Source organism: Zonotrichia albicollis, chromosome 9 (assembly GCF_047830755.1).
Source record: "Zonotrichia albicollis isolate bZonAlb1 chromosome 9, bZonAlb1.hap1, whole genome shotgun sequence".
In the NCBI taxonomy this organism is placed as follows: Eukaryota; Metazoa; Chordata; class Aves; order Passeriformes; family Passerellidae; genus Zonotrichia; species Zonotrichia albicollis.
In genome coordinates, this window is record NC_133827.1 from 36,746,173 (window position 1) to 36,764,546 (window position 18,374).

At 39.3% G+C, this 18,374-nt stretch overlaps 1 protein-coding gene across 6 annotated transcripts in view; it reads right to left on the bottom strand.

Moving 5' to 3' along the window:
- Nucleotides 1-18,374, bottom strand: part of NAALADL2 (N-acetylated alpha-linked acidic dipeptidase like 2) — a 399,226-nt gene that overhangs the window by 299,756 nt on the left and 81,096 nt on the right. For all 6 annotated transcript variants that reach the window (XM_074547421.1, XM_074547422.1, XM_026792086.2 and 3 more), the window contains one exon: nucleotides 14,732-14,810. The gene's annotated coding sequence lies outside the window, so the exon portion shown is untranslated. The remainder of the gene's footprint in view (nucleotides 1-14,731; nucleotides 14,811-18,374) is intronic.

Consider the following 18,374-nt stretch of genomic DNA (forward strand, 5'->3'; position numbering starts at 1 on the left):
GCTAATGAATAAGTGAAGCCAGCCTCCAGGGCTGTCAATCTGGCACCTTTAGTAATTCACACAAGCCTCAAAGTTCTCTAAAAATAAATAACATGAAAAGGAACCCAAGTTGTCTCACTAGCAGTGGTTTTGACAGGTATCTTGAGTAATGTTAATCTTTGCACCTTTCTTTCCTTAAAAAATGCCAGTTGAATCACCAATTATTTGGGACGGTTTCTGAAAACAAGCAGACATGGAAATAAGGTTGATGGCAACTGAAAAAACGACACTGAGGGTGTGCATGTGTGTTTGCATGCATGCACACACAGAATATATATTTTTTTAAGCCATAATTACTGTGCAGCCCTAATTCTTGTCCCATTTCCATTAGTGCAAATCAAGAGGAATTCCATTTGAATAAGCTCACTTAGGCTAATAGAGAAAAGGCACAAATTAGGCCAGAATCACAATCCTAGTTCCCAAAAGACCTGTATAAAATATAACGTGCTTGAAAGTATTTTCCATCAGTTTTATTCATAGATTATATTGGCAGAAGTGAAATAGCTCCTCATGTACAGCACAAAAGCTAAGACTGGAGTTAGACTGAACAATCTTCTGAGCAGCAAATCCCCATAACCACAAGTTGGGTCCTGAATGAAGAAAGGAAGAAACAATACCAATTCTTTCATTACCATGCCTGAAATGGCATTTAGACCTGTACAGCATTGAATATTCCTGCTGCTTTACTCAATATTAAAATATGGATCAAAATCTAATTTGCTGCCATGTATTTTCTGGATCGTTCCTACATAATTATTAACACAGAGAAAAAAAAGAGAGAGACAGAAAAAGGCAGTGGAAGAGAAGTTCTCTGTGAACTAAACCTACTCCAGCATTGATGGAGTTATTCCCTACAAAATATGGAAATCTGAGACACACATTTGAAACCCTGGATTACATGCATGCATGCATATAAAGAATAACTTAAAGGGAAAAATAATAACACATCTTGTCACTGACTAGAAAGTTACCACTTCAGCTCTCTGAAAACCTTTTGAAAATTTTACAATGGTTTAAGGATTCTTGCAAAACACAAAATAGACACAAAGCTATATCCCTTGTATGCAGAGCATGAGAAAGAGGCCAGGAAGAAACTCGTAAAGTCAAGCAAAAGAAAAGCACTGGCTGAATGTCAGGGGAAAAAACCCACTGAATGCTAAGAAGATAAAATAATGGAATAATTCCCCAGGACGATAATATTTTCTGGGATGTTAAAACAGCCTGTTGAAAGAAAAAAGGGCTACTGGGAAAACATTCTTTCTCAAAGCAAAAACTCGACATTAATGTTGCAAAAGAAGGACTAAGCAAGATTTATGAAGTGTTGCGTTCAGGATTCTACTGAAAATTTAAAACACCTAGGACAGAATACTCTGTTCTTACAGTTAGTCACACAAGTGCCCACAAGGGCTATTTTGCATGCATGTGTTGGTGTAACCTCAGCACAACCCACAAAAGGAAAAAAACCACAAAGGCAACAAGCTGAAATAAGGCACGAATGCTAAACAGAAACAACATCCTTCATCTCCCTGCATCTGCCATGCGTTGCTCACATGCAACAGGCAGGAAATTTGTGCAAAGTAGTTGTGCAAAGCACTTCCTACCCAAAAAGCATTTGCAGAAGGTTTAACGAAGCTACAGAACAGTAACCTCATCACCCACAGATCACCTTAAATTTAAAGCAACCTTTATTGACAGTACAGCGCCAAATGCTTACACGATCTTATCAGACCTTTCCTTGCCCTCCTAAACGCAAGCAGTGGGTTATTTTAAATAATGCATTGCAGAGATGAGTGATGTGGATTTCCTCCTTTCCCCAAACACATGCAAGGACAAGTCCCCTCGCGTGGACACACAGCACAGCCGGCAGCAGAACAAGCTCCCACACGCAGGGCAAGGATGCCCCAGAGCTCCCGACAGCACAGCATTCCACGTGTGCTTACCTGGCTGGGCTGTACTTGCTGCACTGGGCTCGTTCTCCCCCATTTCCACTGAATTATGAACTCCCTGAGCTGTTCCAGCCGGGGGACGTGGCTGCCGTGCCAGTTCTGACCTCCTGACTTTCCACCGCGGCGCGGTAACCCTATACCTGACTTTCTTCTGGGAATAATCAGTATCCTGCTTCCTGAGCTACCTGGGCCTGCCTGACCTGTTTCTCTATAAACTGACATCATATCCTTTGATCTGCTTTGATTAACATGTGCTTCGGGCAAGGCTGCTTTGTCTCCTCTTGGGCTCCCCACCCTCTCCTTTCACTTTCACACAGGTTGCAAGACGAAGCGTTGCTCTGGTTCGTGGCAGGTGTTGGGGACAAAATGCCAAAGACCACAGAAAGCTAGCAACTGCTTTTAAAGAACCTTTGAATTTGCATTTTGCAGGAAATCTACATGTTAACTATCAAACCAGTGTCTGGGATGGGAACTTTGCAGCTCTCCACCGAAGAGAACAATGATTGCTGCCCATGCAGAGCTCCTTGGCAAAATCTTTGCAAAGAACCTCAAACCCAACCCACCCTTCCCCTCCCTTTCCCAAGGATTATCCCAAGGAAAATGCTCTCCTTCAACACTGCAATTTCAATATTGTGTTGATTGTTTAACATAAAGGGCTTCTAAACAAAACCAAAGGTTGTTTTGCTTGTCTTATCCTCCCTCTCCAGCACAAGGAGATAATCTTATCCAGCCACACTCCCAACTGAGTTACAAGAAAATATTTGCTCTTTTCTGCCACGTAAATCAAACAACAGGTGTCTGATACATTTGTAATCAATTTGTTGAAAAAGCACACCTGTCTCTCTGCCTTCAAAGTTAGTTTTATTTCAACATTTACATTTGCAACTGCCAATGACAAAAATCAAAGAGAAGACACAGCGTTATTTTAAAGGAACAAAAAACTGCAATTTAAAAGAGGTAATTAGCTCTCCCCATGTTAATCTCCATCTGGATTACACTCAAAATGGTCTAATCAATTGCGTTAGAAAAGTTTTGTAATCCAGAAGCAATTAAGTCTGTTTTTAAAACTAAAATGTGTTGTTTTTTTCTTCTTTTTCTTTTTAAAGTATTGAAACAGAAATACAGAGGGTAAAAACTAGAAGATGGGCTTTTCAAGATAATTCAGGCTAGGTAAAGCGTACTTTTCAAGTAAAATTTCTGAAACAAGCTATGCTAATTCAAACAAAAATCTCATTAAGGAGTAAGAACATCCCCACCCCTCAAGGTAAGCATCACATAAACTGAAGTAGAAGATATTTATGCCCTGAGTTTTGCTATAGAAGGTAAATCAGACATCCCCCAAACCTCACTCATCAGAGCAGTAAATTCCAAAAGAAGTTTTCACTTGGTTCACAGAAATGAAGGCGTTTACAAGTAAATGCTCATGCTTTATTCTTGTCTGATTATTACATTAGTTGGGTTAATTCGACTGCTCCACAGCCAGAAAAGACTCTTTACCAAGAAAACAAAGAGAGAAGAAAAATATAATTCAGTGTGAAATTAGGCCTTTTATTATTTTATTTCTCTCAGCAAGCTGAGCTATTGCTACATACTGCCCCATAATCAGCTCCTGGCCCAAAATCTGCAGTCAGTGGTTCCTACAATTCACCAGGCTCGTGCATCCTGCTGTCAATTTACTGCCAGCGAGCTGAAGCTGCCCCTGGCCAGCTCAGGGTCAGTGCAAGGGTGAGATCCCAGCAGACACCAGGGGAATCTCCCCAGCTGCTCCCTGACTTCCAGCTCCCATGCTGAACATCATCTTTGAATTAAATCACTGAGTTTTCCGTGGAAAGTGCCAGAGAAACATTCCACTGAAACATCCGTTCAGTGGGTGGAGGTTTTCAGTTCTAGTGCAGCTTCCTCTGCTTAAGGACCAAGACTAAATGAAGTTATTTTGGTGTGCAAAGAAAAGAGTAAGTAAGAACTTTGGCGGCTTTGTGTTTACTTCAAGAGGGAAAAACCAAAGTGGTCTTTCCTGAAAGCTTCTGTTAGGACAGCTACTGGACAACAAGAGTGCAAGAAGAGACACCGAGCCTTTATTAAAGACTCTATTCATGCTTTTCAACCAGGTCCCTGTTAAGAAAAGAGATACCTAAGTTGCACAATCCATTCCTGGAGACAGCAGAGGAGCACATTCAGAAACTTCTCCTTGACCACCAAACTTGGCTAAGTCAAAGATTTGGTACTGAGCTTCTATAAACAAACACGTGTGGGTTGCTCTATTTTTAATATATGCTTAAGAAAAGCAAGCTTATTTATCAGTGACTTTCTGCACTGCAATGTAAAATATATTCGATAATTAACTGATGACAGAAACATCTAAAGCATTTCTGCCCTCTCCAAACCCAAACTGTCCAACTCTTGAAAGAGAAATCCTTAAATAACCTATGCTGGTATTACTTCTAAGCACGGAAAAAATCACAATGATTACTTTTTACCCTCACTGCTGTACTCCATGAGGTGTCCCTCCACCCCCATAAGGAGAGCTACTCATTCCAAAGAAAATGGAAGTCTAAGGCTATATAAATAACTCCTCTCCTTAGCTACTGAGTACCAGCACTTCCTTCAAGAGTAAGGTTTTGATTTTAGGCTTTTAGCACCTACAGAAGGATTTTGTAGTTACAGTTCTAGCATTTTCTCACATCACCTTCTGTTAACTCTTAAATATTTTTAAGAATTCAAGAGATGAGAGTGATAGTACTGAAAATACTTCTTCCCTTGAAATGAGGACTACAAGTGGGAATAGCGCAAAAAGGACGGAAACTCAAGATTTTTCACACTCCCTCTCTCAACAATGACTGATGGTGAGAAGTGGCTTTCTTGCTTTTATGTTCTCCTAGAACTGTTTGTTGTGCTCAGCTGTGTGCAATGATTTAAATGGAGTGTTTTCCAAAGGAGGAACTCTTAATTCACTCATCCTCTCCAGAAACACCCAAGTGTGAAAATGCAGTGGCTTTGTTCTGCTCCCAGAAAGAAAAAAAAAAAAAAAAGAAAGCGATTCTATGTATTTACTGCACATCAAATACAATATTTCTTAGTCTAAAGAGTGCATCTGACAGAAAGAGAACAGAAATGTAATTTGATGATTGCAGTGATCAGGGCTGAAAAAGAGAAAATTTGGTTATGCTGTGCATGAAGTCATGGCAAGCAGATCTCTGCATTATCCTGCTGACACCATGGATGAATTGACTGTAAGCCTAAATTCCATGTCACTGGAAACAGAGAACACTCCACCAATAGTGCTGAGAATTGGCAGAGAATATGAATTTTGTCCCAATCTTCTTAGAGTAGGTCTGCAAAGCTAGAGGCCCTCACAACTGAAAGCCTTCAGAAAAGCCAAGGTTTCCTTTAAGCGCTGGCCCAAAGGCTTAAGACTCTCACTTTTACTCAAGAATATTGGATTTTTATGGAATTAATGCAAAGAAAGCAATATCACCCACAGTTAACACTGCTGCTGTCGCTCCTTACTGGTAACATGGTTTGTTACACTAGATACTCCACCAAGGAACAGAAATACACGTTTTGGGGTTTGATTTTTTTCTAAAGAATATTGTCTCAATGTTTCCAAAACATGAATAATGAGACACAACTATTACACATGAAATTGCAGAGATAATAAAAATAATATCCAGAACTGACACGTAAGAACTGTGACTATGCAGAGTTCCTTTACACAATTGCTAAGATGATTTCGATCCAGGCTCTGTGAACACTTGCTCCTTGTTAATCATGTGTTTTAAAGTGCATCACAGGACAGAAGCAGCCAGTAAAGTTTCTTGCACTGACCACCAGTCTGGCACCATGGGCTGACAGTTTTGACAAGATGATAATAACAAATATTTCACCTTCAGCAATGGCAGGAGTGCTGGGAGCAAAGGGACAAATCCTGTCTGCCTCACTAACCAGAGGGGCACAGATTCTGATGTTTGCATATTGTTGGTGCTTGGATTTTCTTGTTGTTAGTGCTGGTTGTTTGTTTGTTTTTAAGAGCAACATGGCTATTTCATTTATCACATGAAAAATGGCACAGCAAAAGGAACAGCATTATTTGGTTGGCCTCTAAATTACAAGCAGTTGTTTAGACTACAACCTCAATTAAAACAGGAGATGGGAAGGAAAAATACTTTATTCCACAATTAAAATGTGTCGGATCTCAAGATCTCAGTCCTGAGATGCTGAGCCACCGAGACCACCTTGGGGGGCTCGGGAGTCCTGGAATGTTGCCAGAAGTGTCTGGTGGCTGGACTTTAACCCTACACAGGAGACGACAAGGATGAGGGCTTCACCGGGTGAATGGTGAAGGGATTAGTTAATTAGAGGGTGAGACACAGGGTTTAGGATTTACGTACAGGGGGGTTTAGAGGAGTAAGATGGAGGAATTGGGGTGTGTCCTGCCCTCCTTCTTCTTCCTCTTCTCCTCCATCTTCTTTGGCCACGGTGGCACCTTTGGATTGGTTATTACTGAGAGTACACCGAGTTATAAGAATAGATGGTATTGGGGAAAAATGATAAATATTGTATACGTAACAATGGGTATAAAGATACGTGGCTGCCCGGGAGGGCAGACAGTGTGCCCATGGCTGACTGCTGAGCAGATCTCTGGTGGCTGAAAGAACATCTTTTAGATAAACAATTAATAAACATAAAAACCGAAAGAAGAACTGAAGCCTCTTCTCGTCCTTCGATACGCGGGCTGTCCCAAGGCCACTCCGGGCCTTTCCAGGCCCCTCAAACAGCCGAGATTAAACGGACAAAAATGGACTAAACACAAAGGAAAGGAGAATCAGCCTCAAAACCTACACTGAAAAAGGTTTTCAATGCAAATGATGCACTAAAAAAAAAGAGTGAGTGCCAACAGCAGGGACCTTGCACAGACAGCACTGAGCAGTGAGCAAAGCCCAGGGAAGACTTACTCCATCATTTTATTTCCAACTCTAATTGTGCTTTTTCACCAGTTGCAAGGATGCTGTGGGATAAAGCTTCACAGAGATGCAAGCATCACCTCTTTGAAACTTAGTGATAAACAAAATATATCTGTTCCCATTTATTTCTAAGCATTAATAATAGGTAATTACTAAAGGGACCAGAAAAGACCAAAACACCACTCTGACCTGCAACTCACTGATGTGGACTGAACAGAATTAAGATTTAGATCTTCCAGATCCCAGAGAAGGTTGCACAGAGGAGCAGTCTCCTTTTTCAGAAGCATATCCAGCAAAATGACTGGCATGTTGTTCAAGCTCTCCCTAATCCCTTGCTGAGTGAGAAAATCACATGCCAAGGGAATTTATTAGTATGCAGAAAAAAGAATTCATTATTTTTTGTTGTTTTGTTCACAATGCATACATTATTTTCACAATACCTGAATTATGGGTAACTGTTCTGTCTCTCTGAGACTTAACAGTCCTGACATGATTGACAATGTAACACAATGTGACCTGTTTTACCTTTTATGACCATAAGAAAACTCAACATTTCTCCTTCTTCCCTCTCAAAATCCTGATTTGGAAGGCTGAAACAAGACCATTTTCCTCACAGAAGTATTTTTCCCTCCACAGAAAACAGGTGCTTTGTCAAAACGCAATTTTTGAAGTTCCTTTAAATTCCATTTTCTAATCAGTTCCTGCTCCTCAGTTTTCACTCCAAGAGCATTAGCAACCAAACCTCAAAAAAAAAAAAGTTAGCAATCAAAATCAGCAATGGCCTCCTGATTCACTTTTAATGTTTTATACTTCCTAGTTAATGAAAATATAGGCCTGTAGAAAATAAATAACTCAAGCTTCAGCAGCTTCAGACTTGAGCAGCTGAAGGATAAGTGCACAGAAGCCAAAGCTGCAGACACATTACTGTAAGGTTGGTTTGCAGAAGGTCGGGAAAAAGAAGGATTAGTTTCTCCTGTTTCCTTCAAATTTGTTTTTTTCTGTATTCAGCAAACTCCTATATTAATTAAACTCCAACTTCAATAAAGTCTGGTGCACAGAAGATTGTATTTTTAAACCTGAGGCTATAAATTATAGTAATGCAGAGTATACAAAATATAATAACAATCCCCCTGCCCTTTGATCCACTTGATTATTTTGTAAAACAGTGAATTAAACCAGAGCTTTTTAAAGATACTGTTTGTTTGGCTGAAAAATCTCTTCACAATTTATTTCTGCCACCTTTACTTTTGATGAACCTTGTAGTTATTACTGAAAGTAAAGGAAAAATTGCATGAAAAAGTAAGCAGCTTAAGAAAAGGGAGAATGGAAGAGTGAGGGAATGAAGAAAGTTTGTCAGCAAGAGAGCTCACATTATAAATGCTAACACTAACTCCATCTTGCACAACTAAGAAGTAAATCTTACTATTCTGAGATCACATTAGGAAGCACAAAGTCTAGAAACCTAATACAGGAAATCAAAGCTGATCAGCTCTAAATAGGGAAAAAAAATCACCATTTTATCCTTCCTCTTTTAGAAAAAGCACCTCTTCAAAAAAGGGTTTGGATTTTGGCAAGATGAACACACATCTAGATCCATCTAGCACAGCTGGGAAGGGCTGTAGTTTAAGTAGGTCAGCTTGCATTCCAGGCACATATGTAAGCTTTTAGAACAAATTTACTCTATGAAATACAGTCATTTAACATGGAGATGGATTTTCAAGCCAACGAAGACTTGAATGCTGAAATATCTTTTACCGCAGCAAATACAGAAGAGCCAGGAAGAATCTTATGAGTGAATCTTCAATCACTAAAGACTGCTACAACAGGAGAGCTGTAAAACACACACACATATATATATATAAATAAAGATATATAGTTATGTATATCCTACAGAGAAGCAAAAATATGCTGCAAAGGACCCACAGTGTGGGACTGCCCTGTACAGCAGGACAGGCAGCTCCTGTCATCCACACATCCCATCAAGCAGAGCCTGAATCCATCCAGAATGGAGCAAAGCAACCAAACTCTGCCCTGACACACCATCCACCAGGCTAAACAGGGTCTCTGAAAAACACTTTTGTCACATTAATGGACAAATGAGGGCACAAACTGACCAGAAGCACCTCTGAGCTGATATTCCCACAGCCAGTTAATTATTTTCTAGCCAGCAGACTTGCTGCCCTCTTGTGCCAGGTGTGGTTGTTTCCTAACAAAGCTCAGGTAAGCCATTCCCTTCACTGGCCCCACTGATGCCTTTCCTTTGATTCTAAAATTAAGAGCCAGACACAGTTAAGGGATAAAGGGGTTTTACCTGGGTATTTAATAAGGATTTTCATGGTGCAACAATTTGCCAAGGTGGAACATGCCAAAATGCACACACATGGATACAATTTTACAGATTTTGCAAATTAGCTTATCTGACAACGATGCCCTAATGAGAGGCTTGAATGAATAGCATGACAACTTCCTATTCCAAAATACTCCCCCCAGATGGGTTTAATCCTAGTTTAGAGGATGTGTTTTAGAGGGGATCTTGGTTTTTTAAGGTAGATTAGCGTTTCCTGGCCTCCAGCTGTGAGGTCTTTGGGATGTTTGGTCTTCTAGCCTAACAGAATAGCAGAACTATGCAAAAAATAGCAGATTTAAGGAATTACAAGAATGGACGCTAAGGGTACTGAGAATACTTAAGAGGTATATGTAAAAGAAAAGGCAAAAAATCATCATGGCATCACCACAGTAGGAAGGTCTCCAGTATTTCCCGCTCCATAAAAATTGCAAATCAGGCCCTGCAGGGGCACAGGCAGCTTTCCGTGCTGCCGGCAGGCTGCAGGGGGAGCACAGGCTCCCTGACCCAGCTGCTCTGTCAGCTCAGCACAGCCCCAGCCCCATCTCCTCCTCCCAGGGACAGCCTCGCACATCACACCTGCAAACAGCCCCTCAGCCTGCAGAAAAGCACATTCCATTGGCTTTTAACCACCAGGCTGCAGGATCAGATGGGCAGGCACTGGGACTGTACAAAGCCAGGCTGAGGATCTGGCCCAGCACCATCTCTGCATCCAAGCTGTGCTCCAGACACAATAAATTCCTCCTTTTTTCCAAACTAGTTGTTAGATTAATTATTTACTATAAGTAACTCCCCATACAAAGCCTTTCTAGTGTGGAATAACACTCTTCATTGCTGTTTGCATCTCTGAATCAGCTTTGCAATACTGCTGAAAAACAGAAGGAGCTTATTTTTCCAGAGAGAGTAAAGGCAGCAAAATCTTATTCTCCCCAACTGAGGGGAAAAAAAGAAAAATTATTTTTAGATTAGCACTGTTTTCCATTTCTCCTCAAATTCACAATAAAGTTTTATTTTTCCCAATTCCAGTGGCAGTGCTGTACTCTTAGAAAACACAGCTGTTGGCTTGGTATTTGCTTGTATGCAGTTATTGCATTGCTTCCTATATTTTCACATGGATTTTTTAAATACAGAAGCAACATAGGAAATTAGATCTAAAATGCATCAACCATGACCCTTTTTTTTTCTGTTGTATTATATGCTTTAACCAATAAATTGTCTCCATGTCTCAAATGGACAGGATATTATGTAACACAAAACAGGATAGAAGCCAAAATGCAGGATGAAAAGTTAATTTTGTGTCCATAATTAAGAAAAGAAATCAGAATCTCACTTTCATAAAGTGCTTATGGTACACACAAAAAAAGTAAAATCTTTTAATTCTTGTCTGCTCTGGGTTGAACTTTCCATGACTTTCTGTGTTTCAGTTCCATAAGAAATTAAACAGTCCAACAGAAATTACTACAATATGGGTCAGTAAAAGAAGATTAAAATCCTTGCAAAACTAAGTTAAAAGTATCAAAACTGGCTGATTTGAAGAATCATAGTGTAAGTTTCCTTAACCAACATTTCAATGAAACCAATGTTTTAACAGATCAGTAATACTGAAATTTCTTAAGACAGCAACAGGCATTTCAATGGAATGCTGAAAGAATTTAATATACTCCCCTCACATTTCTTACAACATGATGGACAAAAAGGATTCAAAGTGTAAAATAATTCCATTTGAATTGCAAGTAAAAGAACATTTCTGGTAACATGGCAGAAGTTGGATGTGCTTTTTTCGACAGAAATGTATTGTACAGACAGATAATAATACAAACTGGCCACAGCTAAAAATAATAAAAAAAAAGCTTACTTATTTTCTTGGCTCAATTATAAGTATTTTTAAGGTATTTTGCTATCTTAGAATCTGCTATAGGGGAGTAAGCAGCCAGTAATTTGGCCACCTTGGACATGAACACAGATTCATCTTAAAATTTTATTCTTTTCCTTCATTGACACAGCAGATTAAAGCTCAGCTTAGAGGCTTGGGGTCCAAAGTTTCTGTAACACCAGTGCAGCTGCAGCTCCCTCCATGCTAGTGGTTAAATTTGGGTTAAAGCAATTCTATCCACAGACAATCACACGTGCAGATGATGAGAAAGAGCAATCTTGCCCCAGACCAAGGCTGCCCTAAAGAATACAAGTTACCAGTCCAGAGCAGTTTGTCCAAACTTTCCTATGAATCATCATGAGCTAGGAAACATTTCTCAATACCCTGTAGCAAACTCAGGGCTTGTAATACAAGTATAAACCATTAAAAAGATAAATAGTAAGTCAGATGCTGCAGCCTGCAAGAGAAGGAAGGAGAAAGACCATTTTGTTAATGACAATGGCCTCAAGGCTTTGGCTGTCCACATTGAAACTTTTCAAACCTTTCACCTGATTTTCTGAGGATCTCCAGTTACAAGGAAGCAGTTCCACACAGCTGCTGTCTAGCCTCTGTGTGTTTGCTTGGGGACAGAGAAGGAGAATGGATTGTACACCAAAAAAAGTTACACGAAAATGCTGATAAAAATCAGATTATTATTCCAAGTCTGATAATTACAAAGCCCACAGTAAATTTAATAGATTTCTTTGCAAATTCCATCAATACATTTCCATGCAAACAGTGTTTTTTGACAGCTGGTCAGGTTACACACTATGCCAAAATGCTCTACAGTTTCAGCTGTAGGAACAACTATTAACAAAAAGCTTGAACTCAACAAGAAAAAAGTGCAGCAAGCATTTGGCAAATGACAAGTGCTCTTGCCAATAAGAGGGAGGTGTTTGATTTTTTTTGTTTAAGAATCCCCAAGATGATACAATTGTAGATATACACACACGTTAACCTCCCTTTTGCCTGGTGTGAGAAATGGGCAAAAAAATGCCAGGTAGATCTTTTGTCCAATCGTTCAAAACAAGAACACAATCTGCTTCCTACAGCTTTGACCTCATCATTAGGCACCAAAGTTGTTTCTGAGAAACAGAAGAGCAAAGAAATTTACTTGAAATGTTCAAAATACACTGGATTATGCAGCCTCTGAAAGCCAGTTGCACCTTTTTCCTTAATTATTATCTCCATATATAAATAGTTACTGGATCAATGTTCACTTGATGACAACAACATTCATGGGGTAATGTCCATGTACTTTTCCAAAAGTCTTCTAGGGAACATCAAATTAACACCACATCCCTAAGGAAACATCACCCACCTACACCCCTCCTGCAGCACAGAGAGAGATCCACCCCTCGTGCGACACCTGTGTTCAAAATCCATTTGAATTGTTTAACAATAACTTGTACAAGGTCAAGTCTGTCAGAATCCTCACTGTGCTCTCAGTCTGACATTATTTCTGTGTAAGAAGGGAAAAAAGCAGATGTGTCTCTTCAGAGCTGTGTTTAACCACAAAAAGGCTTCTTCTCAGGGCTGCAATTACAACACAAACTCCAGCTCATTATCTTTTAGCACTAATGATAATTTTCAGAGGACTCTCAGACTAAGAAAACAGAACTTTACATGGAATTAGGCCTAAGAGCTCTCAATTTTAGGCAAGCCTCTTTCTAGACACAGCTCTCATCCTGAAAGCACAATAAAGCATGACACAGGAAACACACGTTTTCCTCCTTTAAGTAAAATGCTTGATTTGCTTCTATTCCCCTTGTGTTTCTTTTCAGAGGTGTGAAATACACAGAGACAAAACACAAAAGATACAGATCTAACCCAGCCACGATGCATATTGAGGATAAAGTGTGCAAACCCTCCGAAATCCTTCTTCAGGAGCTCAAGAGATGAGCCAGTGTCAACTCCTGTGCGGTGACAAGGGACCTCAGCCCATCCTGCCAGGTTGCCAGGCAACCATTCCTGCATCCTTGGCTTTATTCATCAGCCATTAAGCACCATCAGGCTCCTTTTCTTTTCTCCCTCACACAGGCTCCCACTCTCAGAGCTGGACGAAGGGGAGGGGGAAGTTAAACAACACGACTTTCTTTCCAAGCAGAAGCAACATTCTGGGTTTTAACAGCTGATAGGTTTTAGCCAATTCACACAACTCAGATAATTACTTTGTAGTGAAAAGTTCAGCATGATTGCATTAGGAAGAGGGATCTGTTAAAAGTTAACAGTAATAGACATATAATATTATTAGACAATGATGATCTCATGCTGACAGCACTAAGTGCCCTTTGAATTTCTAAAAAATAAAGCAACAGGTGACAGTTTTTTAAACCCAGAAGAATGGCATTCACCATGACCAAGTGCTGTTCTAAACCATGTCAAGATAAATAAAAACCAATTATCTCAGAAGCAGAACTGTGCTATCTTTAACTTATTCCAGGGAAACAAAGCAGAACTTCAGCCACTGGAGGTGCTGATCCAGTCCTGAGTACCAGTGCAAAAACACTCCACCTCTGGAGCACTTGTTTCTCTGTAATTCTCAAGCCCCAGGTTCAATTCCTCTCAGGCACCAGCAGAGCAGACCTGCAGCCCAAACAGAGCTGGGCAATGAAAATGCCTTCATCCACAGACACAGCAGGGCATGTAGAATCAAGAAGTTCCAAACACTGAAAATTACCCATTCTGAGTGATTTCAGTGAATGAACAAGACATATTAAATGTTCAAATCAGGTAAAACCATGATAAAGGACACTTAGTTGAGATTAAGAATACTTAGCTGTACTCACAGGTAAACAACTGTTCATAAAGTTTTTAAAAGAATTCTTTTCTGCAATGATTTCACAAACAAAACAAGCTTGCCACAGCAAGTTAAACAATTCTGGAGGAGAAAGGCTAAAAATATGCAGTTAGAGGATACATTTTCCATATACATGAGAAATCAAAGCATATACATATATAATGAAAGCTGTAGAGTGCTGAAAATTAGTCTCTGGTTTGGCTTTTACTTTCCTACAGATATTTAATTACCCCTTCATCATTTTCACTGCCTTGCTCCCTATACCAGGAGTATGGTACCATGAAACGAAAATTAAGAGGAAGAAAAATGTGAATTACCATTCTACCAATTTTGTTTGCAACTGAGCTCCCGACATGCAGAAGCCCAGAGCTGCAACCTGATTTTCAATTATTTATACTTAGTTGCCTTTTTAATTTCATATTTTTCATTCAATTACAATGATCTCTCCTTCATATGCATATTCAATTTTCAGACAAAACCAGACAGTTACCAAGGCAGTATGTAAGACACATAAGCCTTCATGCCACTGTCATTTCTTTTAATTACTGAAGCCATACTCAAATTACTGGCTTATGCTTACACTTTATTTTGACTAAACTTTAAGTTTTGTAGCTAAATTCCTTAAAATACCTTTTTATTCTGAGCACATGATATCCTCACATTTGTTCCATATTTGTTGAATACCAACCATGATGAGAAGAAAAGTTAGAAGAGGTTTTTTTCATTTACCTTAAAGCCAAGATGGGATCAGCTTTGTAGAGACTTTGTCACGAAGGCATATTTTCAGTCTGGCCTCCACACTAATTCTCTGCAAAAGAGGGATACATCACATTTTATAATACCACTCATTGAAACAGAAAACTCATCATTTGCAATGATGCAAATTGTAAATATAAACAGAAGATGCATTTTCCTGACACTGCAGCAAAGTAGAACATATTTCGAAGCACAATGGTACTTAGGAAATATTTTTCTTACTTAGAGAAACAAAACATCTGCCTAGAACGTTAAAATCAATGTCCTTGTATCCAGCAAGGTCTGTTTCATGAAGACTCATGACTCCTCAGCAAGGAATTTGTGGTGGCACTTCTGCTATACTACAAAACACTGGCCAACAAACAATTGCCTTTGTTATCCATCAGTAAACAGGAATTGTTCTCATTACAAAAAACAAACAACACTGATATTACGATCATTTCAATATCTCACATATTTCCCAGCAGCAACCTCATTATCACCCATATAAATCTCCCTCCTTCTTTAATGAAATTCAGTTGTCAATGTGTTCCTTCCTTAAGCAAAACAAGGTAGTTCAGTACATATTTAAACAGTCTCTGTGCATATCACTTAAATTCAGTCCTAATCAAGGTTTATTATAAAGACTCCACAGATTGCTCCACTAATAAGCAAGCTTCCATTGCTGCACTCCATAAATTATAAAACAAAGAGGGAAAACGACCAATAGGGACCAATTTTTGTCACGATTTTCTGTAAACAAAACCATATCAGTAAAGAAGCAATTTAAAAAATTAAAAAATAAAAGTGCACTGTGACTGTTGAAGGAAAGACTGTGGCACCCAGAGCCAAGGTCTGGTGTTGGACCTCAGAGGTCTTTTCCAGCCTCTGATTCTGTGACTTCTTGTCAATGTCCAGAATGCAGAACCCACCCAGCTCCTCCATTACTCCATTTCACAGCACCTCAACCAGCACTAACCCAAATGAACAAACAGCACACTGAACTAGCAGGAGTTCCATCTCCCAGACACTTGGATTTAATACAAATTTTACTTCTTTTACCATTAGAACAGAAATGGAAATGTTAGATTGGGATGCTCAGAGCTTTGTACAGCCAAGTAAAACTAAGAGAAAAATACCAGTCCTAAAGAAAAATCATGGTGTGTCCCTCAGAAACCCCTCTTCAAAAAGGCAGTTGAAAATGAACTGCAGCAAAGCAGCAAAAATTTAAAATGAAGGATGGATTTACTGGGTTCCAAAAATCACATTTCCTTGACAATACAACATTGCACTACTCCTCTGCAAAAGAACACCTCTAGACTATACAGCCCCTGTAAGTACATCTTCCATTCATGGTCTGACTGGACAAGACAAAAGGAAGATGAAAAACACAACAAAAAACCCACTCTTTTCCCTGGACCAGCAAAAAAATCTTATTTGCTCACAGGCCTCAGATAAAAGCTTCACATTACAACATTTTATCTTTTTTACAGTTTTACTGCTCAAAAGATGAACTATGAGATTAAATCCAACTTTCTATTAAGCTCTAGAGACAGTCACATGCCATGCAACTCATAAGGCTTCAGAGTTTGGACACAGTAGTAGATATTGAATATATGAGGGGAGCATTTCAAAAAGGCATTAACACTAATAGGGCTTACATATGTGTATCAAGGGAAGAATAGCTGCTAAGTTATGACACTCCTCAGTCCTGACCCAGAGGTACAGAAAGAAGCTGTCTGTGTAATTCCACTGAATTCTGAGAGATTCTCCTAAATTCACCCACTTAGAAGACTAATTTTTTTTTTTTTTTAAGCATCTACTGGAGAAGAGAAGAAGCGAGGGGGGGAAAAAAAGTCAAATCACACACTAATCACTCAAACATGGTTGTGTTCTTCCAGTTTAAAGAACAACTGCAGGGGCAAATTTCGCAGATACAGAATGAAGGTTTTGTTTATTTAGTTGAAAATCACTGGAAAAAAAACCCCACAGTGAATGATTCCACAAAACATCAACAGATTATAGCTTTGTCCTGTCTCTCACACTTGGACATGCAGAACACTAAGTTTTTTTTCTGTCCCCATGACTAATAATTGCAGGCTCTCACACCCCTACACCTTCTAGATACACAGTTTAAAAGGAGCAAAACAATTTGTTGACATAGTAACAATAAGATTCAGGGAACTGAAAATAAAAGGTCATGTTTCAGTCTCACCAGCCAGAGCCATTTATTTCATTAGTGACCACCTTCCTTGGCAGTAATGACTGTGTTCATCCATGCCACCTATATATAACTTTTATGCAGCTAGCAAAGGTACAGATAATGACTCTGAAGTAATTTCTGTAGGGAAGCTTGGAGAAAAATATTCCCGTACACAAATCCTGAAGAAATTGTTCTCTCCTCAACAAAGTTTATATTTGAGATGGTAAGTATTTCTTGCTAGGAGAGAATATTGCAAATTAGAGCAGAAATCCCATTTCACTCAAAACTGTAATTCCTGTGTTTCACATGAGGCTCAGAATTCAGTGGGTAGAGAGGGCAGGGAGAGGAAGGAGGGACACAAGGATACAACAGCTCTCGGATTAGATGTTGCCACTTCCGATCCATCATCACATTTTCTCAGATTATGAAAATGAATTTTTCCCAGTAGTACATTTCACGCTTGACAGATTACAGATCAGTTTACACATTCACAATTGGAGCGCTTGGATTTTACAAAAGTTCAGGTCTTTTGAGACCAGCATTTGTTATATGGTTTGACATGAGTCAAGAGAAACATTATATGAGACAATGCCAGAGACACTTTCTGGCAATGAAATGGGTGAAGTCACAAACCCCTTAATGATCTCTGCAGCCAGCCTGAATTTAACACATTTTCTTTGACTTTACAGCTGGCTCAGAAAGGTCATTAGACTATTATATCTACTGTTATGTAGAGCAGCACTATACACATGTAAAGTTTCTATAGCAACACTTTCTTAATTCACTCTTTAAGCAAAACACCAATTAGCTTTTTATTATAGCCAATTAAAAAAATCTGCACACTAATTGACAACCTCTCTACACAGAATTTAAGCTTATGCAGAGGAAAATTGCAGTAAAATTTTTTTATGGTAATAGCTTACTTCCTATTCTCCCCTCTTAAGAGATCAGTAAATTATTCCTGATCGGTGCTGAACATCTATTTTCCAATCTAAACCATTCAGACACAGAAGTTACCTATTCCTGATATGCCTTAAATCTGAGGAGAGCCTGCAGATCACAGGTTTCAAAAAGACATCAAAAATGTAATCAGCTGACTTATTTCTGCATTGCAGGAATCTGGGCATTGGCCCCTGCACCTGGAGATCATGCAAGAGGCAGCCAGCAAAGTGTTTCTCTTTCAGAGCAGCCAAGCATGTTGAGCCAAGTGAGAAAGATGGCAAAAAAAACCAGCACCACAAGTCAAATTTAGCAGGGCAGAAAAGACATTTTCATTTCCTTCTTAGTACTTAGTGTTGGTTTTCTCCGATGTCTTCTGCACAGCTGGTGATGACAGCTTCTTTGTATGTCACTTCAAGTAGCAAATATCAAGACATATTAGTCAGAGACCAGTCAGTGAACACAGTATAAAAGGGAATACAACATGATGCAGAG